The following is a 10878-nucleotide window of genomic DNA, read 5'->3' as shown; positions in this document are numbered from 1 at the left end:
ATGACACAAAAAATATTTAGGTTGTCTTTATCCAGTGTCCAGAAAAATGGATTTCGGTGATATGCAAATATGTGCATATTTAATGAGATATCACTTAATTTGCATATTTGTATAACATATTTCATGTCTTTTTTTTTATACATTTGTGTTTACTTTCAACCCGGTAAATGTTTAATGTGATAAGATTAAGGGAAAGTTAATCTGCTCTCTGGTGGACAAATATTTGAACTACAGTCTTTGTAGAACTATAGTGTAACTTTATGTTCAACTGTACTTTTCAAACTGCAAGTTCTGATTAATACCACAATCATTCAAAATCACCCTGCATATGTCGTTTTTTTGTATATCTATTTTTTTAAATTATTTATAGATTGATTTTTAGAAAGAATTCAGAACCCTTGACTTTTTCTACATTTTTGTGACATTACTGCCTTATTCTAAAATGGATTAAATAAAAAAAATCTACACACAATACTCCAGAATTACAAAGTGAAAGCAGTTTCTGCAAATGTTTTGCAAATATAGAAAAAAAAAAAGAAAAAAACAGAAATACCTTATTTACATAAGTATTCAGACCCTTTGCTATGAGACTCTAAATTGAGTTCAGGTGCATCCTGTTTCCAATGATCATCCTTGAGATGTTTCTACAACCTTATTGGAGTCCACCTGTGGTAAATTCTATTAATTGGACATGATTTGGAAAGGCACACACCTGTCTGTCTATATAAAGTCCCACAGTTGACAGTGCATGTCAGAGCAAAAACCAACCCATGAGGTCGAAGGAATTGTCTGTAGAGCTCAGAGACAGGATTGTGTCGAGGCACAGATCTGGGGAAGGGTACCAAAAAATGTCTGCAGCATTGACGGTCCCCATGAACACAGTGGCCTCCATCATTCTTAAATGGAAGACGTTTGGAACCACCAAGACTCTTCCTAGAGCTGGACGCCCAGCCAAACTGAGCAATCAGGGGAGAAGGGCCGTGGTCAGGGAGGTGACCAAGAACCCGATGGTCACTCTGACAGAGCTCTAGACTTCCTCTGTGGTGATGGGAGAACCTTCCAGAAGGACAAGCATCTATGCAGCACTCCACCAATCAGGCCTTTATGGTAGAGTGGCCAGATGGAAGCCACTCCCTCAGTGAAAGGCACCTGACAGCCCACTTGGATTTTGCCAAAAGGCACCTAAAGACTCTCAGACCATGAGAAACAAGATTCTCTGGTCTGATGAAACCAAGATTGAACTCTTTGGCCTGAATGCCAAGCGTCACGTCTGGAGCAAATCTGGCACCATCCCTACAGTGAAGCATGGTCGTGGCAGCATCATGCTGTGGGGATTTTTTTCAGCGGCAGGGACTGGGAGACTAGTCAGGTTCAAGGGAAAGTTGAACGGAGCAAAGTATAGAGAGATCCTTGATGAAAACCTGCTCCAGAGCGCTCAGGACCTCAGACTGGGGTGAAGGTTCTCCTTCCAACAGGACAACGACCCTAAGCACACAGCCAAGATCACACAGGAGTGGCTTCGGGACAAGTCTCTGAATGTCATTGAGTGGCTCAGCTAGAGCCCGGACTTGTAACCGATCGAACATCTCTGGAGAGACCTGAAAATAGCTGTTCAGCAACACTCCCCATCCAACCTGACAGAGCTTGAGAGGATCTGCAGAGAACAATGGGAGAAACTCCAAGCTTGTAGCTTCATACCCATGAAGATTCGAGCCTGTAATCATTGCCAAAGGTGCTTCAACAAAGTACTGAGAAAAGGGTCTGAATACTTATGTAAATTTGATATTTCCATTTTTTTTAAATACAGTTTTTCTTTGTCATTATGGGGTATTGTGTGTGTGTGTGTGTGTGTGTAGATTGATGAGATTTATTTTAATTTTTTATTAAAGTCAAACGGTCTGAATAATTTCCGAAGGCACTGTGTGCATACACTGCCATTCAAAAGTTTGGTGTCACTTAGAAATGTCCTTGTTTTTTAGAGAAAAGCAAAAAAAAAAGTCCATTAAAACAACATCAAATTGATCAGAAATACATTGTAGACATTGTTAATGTTGTAAATGACTATTGTAGCTGGAAACTGCAGATTTTTTATGGAATATCTACATAGGCGCACAGAGGCCCATTATCAGCAACCATCACTCCTATGTTCCAATGGCACGTTGTGTTAACTAATACCAAGTTTATCATTTTAAAAGGCTAATTGATCATTAGAAAACCCTTTTGCAATTATGTTAGCACAGCTGAAAACTGTTGTACTTTATTTTATTTTTTATTTATTTATTTATTTTTAATTCTGGGGGTGGATCAGCTTAATATTGCGGAAAGAATGTTGCTTCCATCAATGTAATTGTCTGCATCATTTCCAATCCCCCATATTTTTGGGGTAAATATATATATCCATACACGCATGCATACATATACACATACACATACCTATTTAGACATACATACTTTTTTAAAGAATATACCTTTATTATTATTCCCCGCACCCTACCACCGATCCCCCAATTGGAGTAAACTAATAAACACTTCTGCTTTTACCTTCAATTTATACATCTTATACCTGTAACGGCTGTCGTAGTCGTTCTCCTCCTCAGACGAGGAGGAGCATGGATCGGACCAAGATGCGGAGTAGGAGGTATTCATGATTTAATGGAAAACCAACAAACACTACAAATTAACAAAACAACAAACGTGACTAACCTGAAACAGTCCTGTGTGGCCCAAACACTGACACAGGAAACAAACACCCACACCACACAAGTGAAACCCTGGCTGCCTTAGTATGACTCTCAATCAGGGACAACGATTGACAGCTGTCTCTGATTGAGAATCATACCAGGCCGAACACAAACTCCCAACATAGAAATACAAACATAGACAACCCACCCAACTCACGCCCTGACCAACTAAAATGAATACAAAACAAAGGAAAACAGGTCAGGAACGTGACAATACCCATCTTACAGACACAGTCCACTTTACAATAGTTCTCTCTTATTTGTTCTTAGTCCTTCCTCTATTTCTGTTGTCCATCCAATTTTATTTCCACTTGTAACTGTGCTATTTCACAAAAGCTCCGCACCTATACACATTTCACATTTCACAGATCCCGTATGCCCTACATTGTTTATCTTGTTATTAGTCCCACCCTTCAGTTCCACTCAACCCCTCCCATCTATCTTCCAACCTAACTTTAACCTAACTAACTTTAACCTAACTCCTAAACTTAACCTTAACCTTAGCCCTAACTCTAACCCCTAGCTTGGCTAACGTTAGCCACCTAGCCATCTAGCTAGAATTCGTTTGTACCATACGTTTTGCAAATTCGTAACATATTGTACATTTAGCTAATTCGTAACATATTAATACAATTTGTAATTTGTAACATATCACACTAAATGGAGTGTCTAGGATTTACGTACAGAATCATACTAAATGCTCTGAGGCTAGGTTGCATATAAAGAGGACACATATATACAGTATATATAGAATATATATATATGATGAGTATATATATATATATAGTTACTATAGAAGGTCTACACCCCCTTGGATTTCTTCACATTTTTATTGTGTCACAAAGTGGGATTAATCCATATTTCAGTGATGTGTTGTTTTGGATTTGCCCCAAACATAAGGCTTTGCATTTAGGCAAAAATAATTATTCCTTTGCCGTGTTGTTTTGCAGTATTACTTTAGTTTTGCAGTATTACTTTAGTTTTACAGTATTACTTTAGTTTTGCAGTATTACTTTAGTTTTGCAGTATTACTTTAGTTTTGCAGTATTACTTTAGTTTTACAGTATTACTTTAGTTTTGCAGTATTACTTTAGTTTTGCAGTATTACTTTAGTTTTGCAGTATTACTTTAGTTTTACAGTATTACTTTAGTTTTGCATGTTTTGGAATATATATTTTGAATATTTGTATTCTTCTTTTCACATATTTTTTTATTCTGTACAGGATTCATTCTTTTCACTCTGTCATTTGGGTTATTGTTGTGGAGTCACTACCATGTTGTTGATCCGTCCTCAGTTTTCTGCAATCACAGCCATTGAACTCTGTAGCTGTTTTTAAGATCTACAATGGCCTCACGGTGACATCCCGAAGAAATTATTAAAAGTTATATTCAATGTCTGATTTGTTATTGTTACCCATCTACCAATCATTGCCCTTCTTTATGAGACTTTCGAAAAGCTCCCTGTTCTTTGCAGTTGAATCTGTGCTTTAAATTCCACACTTGACTGAGGGACCTTACTGATGTTGTATCTATGGGAAGGGGTAGTGATTAAAAAAATCATGTCAATCCTTATTTTTATTATTATTATTATCAACCCTTACATATAACTTACCTGATTTGTCAAGCCAAATTTAACTTCTGAACTAATTTAATCTTAAACAAAGGGGTGAATACTTATACTTATTTGTAAAAATGTGTAGAATTTTCTTTTCACTGACATTATGGAATATTTTGTGTAGATCAATGACAAAAAAAAAGTACAATTAAATATATTTAGATCGTGTAGACTTTCTATAGGCACTGTACAAAACATTACGAGTTGAGTTGCAACCCTTTTTGTCCTCAGAACAACCTAAATTCGTCAGGGCATGGTCTACAAGGTGCTGAAAGCGTTCCACAAGGATTCTGGCCCATTTATTTCACCTTTATTTAACCAGGTAGTCTAGTGTGGAAAAACCCAGCAGCTTTGCAGTTCTTGACACACTCATACCCCGTTCAAAGGCACTTAAATCTTTTGTCTTGCCCATTCACCATCTGAATGGCACACATAGACAATCCATGTGTCAATTGTCTCAAGGCTTAAAAATCATTCTTTAATTAACCTGTCTCCTCCACTCTACTCAAGCCGGATCACTCAGAGTTCCAATACGGCAATTGTTTGCTTGCCGGAGTTTGTTCGCCAGGGGAGTGATCTCCTGCCTCTCCTCCCCATCTGATAGCGGGGTCGAAGGAGCACAGCAAGAGGAGCGTGGCAATCAACGATGGTTGCACGTCACGAGCCGTGGAATCCGAAGACAGTGGCCTGCTGCAAAGCAGCCTACACTCCCAATGAGAGGACCGGAATGGACAAAAACAACAAATAGTTTCGCTGCCCTGGAGCCTGATCTTCATCGCTGGGGGTAGCTGTGTCTGCAGCCGCTCTGCCGACTCCTACTCCTTCCCCTACGATTTCAAAGTCGACGTCGGCAACCCTTCCGTCCCTGCTCTGGATCGAGCGGGGCTTCTCCATCTGTCGGAGGCCTGCACCATCCTGTGAAGTGTAGGGGCTTCTCCATCTGTCGGAGTGTACCCTCTCTGATCATATCTGGCCCTGTGTCCTCTCTGATCATATCTGGCCCTGTGCCCTCTCTGATCATATCTGGCCCTGTGCCCTCTCTGATCATATCTGGCCCTGTGCCCTCTCTGATCATATCTGGCCCTGTGTCCTCTCTGATCATATCTGGCCCTGTGTCCTCTCTGATCATATCTGGCCCTGTGTCCTCTCTGATCATATCTGGCCCTGTGTCCTCTCTGATCATATCTGGCCCTGTGCCCTCTCTGATCATATCTGGCCCTGTGTCCTCTCTGATCATATCTGGCCCTGTGTCCTCTCTGATCATATCTGGCCCTGTGTCCTCTCTGATCATATCTGGCCCTGTGTCCTCTCTGATCATATCTGGCCCTGTGTCCTCTCTGATCATATCTGGCCTTGTGCCCTCTCTGATCTTATCTGGCCCTGTGTCCTCTCTGATCATATCTGGCCCTGTGTCCTCTCTGATCATATCTGGCCCTGTGCCCTCTCTGATCATATCTGGCCCTGTGCCCTCTCTGATCATATCTGGCCCTGTGTCCTCTCTGATCATATCTGTCCCTGTGTCCTCTCTGATCATATCTGGCCCTGTCCTCTCTGATCATATCTGGCCCTGTGTCCTCTCTGATCATATCTGGCCCTGTGTCCTCTCTGATCATATCTGGCCCTGTGCCCTCTCTGATCATATCTGTCCCTGTGCCCTCTCTGATCATATCTGGCCCTGTGCCCTCTCTGATCATATCTGGCCCTGTGTCCTCTCTGATCATATCTGGCCCTGTGTCCTCTCTGATCATATCTGGCCCTGTGTCCTCTCTGATCATATCTGGCCCTGTGTCCTCTCTGATCATATCTGGCCCTGTGCCCTCTCTGATCATATCTGGCCCTGTGTCCTCTCTGATCATATCTGGCCCTGTGTCCTCTCTGATCATATCTGGCCCTGTGTCCTCTCTGATCATATCTGGCCCTGTGTCCTCTCTGATAATATCTGGCCCTGTGTCCTCTCTGATCATATCTGGCCCTGTGCCCTCTCTGATCATATCTGGCCCTGTGCCCTCTCTGATCATATCTGGCCCTGTGTCCTCTCTGATCATATCTGGCCCTGTGTCCTCTCTGATCATATCTGGCCCTGTGTCCTCTCTGATCATATCTGGCCCTGTGTCCTCTCTGATCATATCTGGCCCTGTGTCCTCTCTGATCATATCTGGCCCTGTGTCCTCTCTGATCATATCTGGCACTGTGCCCTCTCTGATCATATCTGGCCCTGTGTCCTCTCTGATCATATCTGGCCCTGTGCCCTCTGATCATATCTGGCCCTGTGCCCTCTCTGATCATATCTGGCCCTGTGCCCTCTCTGATCATATCTGGCCCTGTGCCCTCTCTGATCATATCTGGCCCTTTCTCTTCACAACTGGCTACGTGATTTCTGCAGCTCAATGGGTGTAACTTATGTTGACAATTTCGATACCTTTTGGAAACAAAACACGTTTTATAAGGAGGATGGGATCCACCCAAATGATTTGGGTTCCTGGATCCTTTCACAGTATTATAAGGCTGCGTTGAGACAATGACTTATCAATGACCCAAGCCCAGCTCAGTTACACCCTACCATTGTGTCACTGAATCACCGTAATGCTTTAGCAAATGTACATTATACCAGGTCTTTCTCAACATTACTCAACATAACATTACTCAACATTACTCAGTTACACCAGCTCTGTCAGGAGGAATGGGCCAGAATTCACCCAATTTATTGTGGGAAGCTTGTGGAAGGCTACCCGAAACGTTTGACCCAAGTTAAACAATTTAAAGGCAATGCTATCAAATACTAATTGAGTGTATGTAAACTTCTGGCCCACTGGGAATGTGATGAAATAAATAAAAGCTGAAATAAATAATTCTCTCTACTATTATTCTGACATTTCACATTCTTAAAATAAAGTGGTGATCCTAACTGACCTAAAACAGGGAATTTTTACTAGGATTAAATGTCAGGAATTGTGAAAAACTGAGTTTAAATGTGTATGGCTAAGGTGTATGTAAACTTCTGACTTCAACTGTATGTGGGGAGAAAAAAAGCCACAGCACAACAACATCAAAACCTCATCCCAACTGTAAAGTATGGTGAAGGGACCGCTTGGACAGCTTGCTATCATCGACGGAAAAATGAATTCACAAGACATTTTGCAGAACAATGTAAAGCTATCTGTGCGCCAATTGAAGCTCAACAGAAGTTGGGTGATGCAACAGGACAACGACCCAAAACACAGAAGGAAATCAACAACAGAATGGCTTCAACAGAAGAACGTATGGCTTCTGGAGCGGCCCAGTCAGAGTCCTGACCTCAACCTGATGGAGATGCTGTGGCATGACCTCAAGAGAGCTGTACACACCAGACATCCCAAGAATGTTGCTGAACTGAAACAGTCTTGTAAAGAGGAATGGTCCAAAATTCCTTCTGACCGTTGTGCAGGTCTGATCCGCTACTACAGAAAACGTTTGGTTGAGGTTATTGCTGCCAAAGGAGGTTATTACCAGGTTACCTGTTATTAAATCCAACGGTTCATATACTTTTTCCACACTACACTATGCATGTTTACACGGTGTGTTCAATAAAGACATGAAAACGTATAATTATCTGTGTGTTATTAGTTTAAGCAGACTGTGTTTGTCTATTGTTGTGACCTAGATGAAGGTCAGATCAAATTTTAGGACCAATTTATGCAGAAATCCAGGTATTTCCAAAGAGTTCACATACTTTTTCTTGCCGCTGTAAATGCAAGGGTCAACTCAGATAGTCTGTGTAGCCATTTTGTTAATTATTTAGCTTATAGAATAGAATAGAAGGGATAGAAGCTGCTAGGAAACCTGTCGGTGTCAGACTTGATGCACCGGTACCGCTTACCATGCGGAAGCAGAGAGAACAGTCTATGGTACCACTTACCGTGCCAAAAGTATGTGGACACCCCTTCAAATGAGTGGATTCAGCTATTTCAGCCACACCCGTTGCTGACAGGTGTGTATTAAATCGATCCCACAGCCAAACAAAAACATTGGCAGTAGAACGGGCCGTACTGAAGAGCTCAGTGACTTTCGAAGTGGCACCGTCATAGGATGCCACCTTTTCAAGGAGTCAGTTCGTCAAATTTCTGCCCTGCTAGAGCTTCCCCCGGTCAACTGTAAGTGATGTTATTGTGAAGTGGAAACGTCTAAGAGCAACAACAGCTCGTGCGCGAAGCGCGTAAAAATCATCTGTACTCGGTTGCAACTCTCACAAACTGCCTTTGGAGGCGACGTCAGCACAAAAACTGTTCGTCGGGAGCTTCATTAAATGGGTTTCCGTGGCTGAGCAGCCGCACACAAGCCTATGATCACCATGCGCAATGCCAAGCGTCGGCTGGAGTGGTGTAAAGCTCGTCGCCGTTGGACTCTGGAGCAGTGGAAACGCGTTCTCTGGAGTGATGAATCACGCTTCACCATCTGGCAGTCCGACGGATGAATCTGGGTTTGGCGGATGCCAGGAGACCGCTACCTGCCCCAATGCATAGTGCCAACTGTAAAGTTTGGTGGAGGAGGAATAATGGTCTGGGGCTGTTTTTCATGGTTCGGGCCCCTTAGTTCCAGTGAAGGGAAATCTTAATGTTACAGCAGACAATGACATTCTAGACGATTCTGTGCTTCCAACATTGTGGCAAGAGTTTGGGAAAGGCCCTTTCCTGTTTCAGCATGACAATGCTCACGTGCACAAAGCGAGGTCCATACAGAAATGGTTTATGAAGATCGGTGTGGAAGAACTTAACTGGCCTGCACAGAGCCCTGACCTCAACCCCATCGAACACCTTTGGTATGAATTGGAACGCTGACTGCGATCCAGGCCTGATCGCCCAACATCAGTGCCCGACCTCACTAATGCTCTTTTTTGCTGAATGGAAGCAAGTCCCAGCAGCAATGTTCCAACATCTAGTGGAAAGCCTTCCCAGAAGAGTGGAGGCTGTTATAGCAGCAATGTTCCAACATCTAGTGGAAAGCCTTCCCAGAAGAGTGGAGGCTGTTATAGCAGCAATGTTCCAACATCTAATGGAAAGCCTTCCCAGAAGAGTGGAGGCTGTTACAGCAGCAATGTTTCAACATCTAGTGGAAAGCCTTCCCAGAAGAGTGGAGGCTGTTACAGCAGCAATGTTCAGTCATCTAGTGGAAAGCCTTCCCAGAAGAGTGGAGGCTGTTTCAGCAGCAATGTTCCAACATCTAGCGGAAAGCCTTCCCAGAAGAGTGGAGGCTGTTACAGCAGCAATGTTCCAACATCTAGTGGAAAACCTTCCCAGAAGAGTGGAGGCTGTTACAGCAGCAATGTTCAGTCATCTAGTGGAAAGCCTTCCCAGAAGAGTGGAGGCTGTTTCAGCAGCAATGTTCCAACATCTAGTGGAAAGCCTTCACAGAAGAGTGGAGGCTGTTACAGCAGCAATGTTCCAACATCTAGTGGAAAACCTTCCCAGAAGAGTGGAGGCTGTTATAGCAGCAATGTTCCAACATCTAGTGGAAAACCTTCCCAGAAGAGTGGAGGCTGTTATAGCAGCAATGTTCCAACATCTAGTGGAAAACCTTCCCAGAAGAGTGGAGGCTGTTATAGCAGCAATGTTCCAACATCTAGTGGAAAACCTTCCCAGAAGAGTGGAGGCTGTTACAGCAGCAATGTTCCAACATCTAGTGGAAAACCTTCCCAGAAGAGTGGAGGCTGTTATAGCAGTAATGTTCCATCATCTAGTGGAAAGCCTTCCCAGAAGAGTGGAGGCTGTTATAGCAGCAATGTTCCAACATCTAGTGGAAAGCCTTCCCAGAAGAGTGGAGGCTGTTATAGCAGCAATGTTCCAACATCTAGTGGAAAGCCTTCCCAGAAGAGTGGAGGCTGTTACAGCAGCAATGTTCAGTCATCTAGTGGAAAGCCTTCCCAGAAGAGTGGAGGCTGTTACAGCAGCAATGTTCCAACATCTAGTGGAAAGCCTTCCCAGAAGAGTGGAGGCTGTTACAGCAGCAATGTTCCAACATCTAGTGGAAAGCCTTCCCAGAAGAGTGGAGGCTGTTACAGCAGCAATGTTCCAACATCTAGTGGAAAGCCTTCCCAGAAGAGTGGAGGCTGTTACAGCAGCAAAGGGAGGGGGGCACCAACTCCACATTAATGCCGATGGTTTTGGAATGAGATGTTGGACGAGCAGTTGGCCATGTAGTGTATCTATACAATAAGTATGTATAGGTGGTGGGTCAATGGCTTGGTTTCCCCAGGGCCAGGTACTCTCACGCCTTTGATTTCAATTAGGTGTCAACAGGTGAGCAAACATAACATGTTTCACCCCTTTGTGTCTCCAGCAGCAGGATTGAGAACCCATTGCTGTAGATAAGGGTAGTTCGTCTGATGTGTTTTGTGTCTGTGTACAGACGTCTGCCTAAAAAGTCCTTACACTGGATCATGGAGAGGGAGAGGGAGAGGGAGAGGGAGAGAGAGAGAGAGAGAGAGAGAGAGAGAGAGAGAGAGAGAGAGAGAGAGAGAGAGAGAGAGAGAGAGAGAGAGAGAGAGAG

This window comes from Salvelinus alpinus, chromosome 11 (assembly GCF_045679555.1).
Source record: "Salvelinus alpinus chromosome 11, SLU_Salpinus.1, whole genome shotgun sequence".
NCBI classification, from domain to species: Eukaryota; Metazoa; Chordata; class Actinopteri; order Salmoniformes; family Salmonidae; genus Salvelinus; species Salvelinus alpinus.
Note: the sequence above shows the minus strand (reverse complement) of the source record.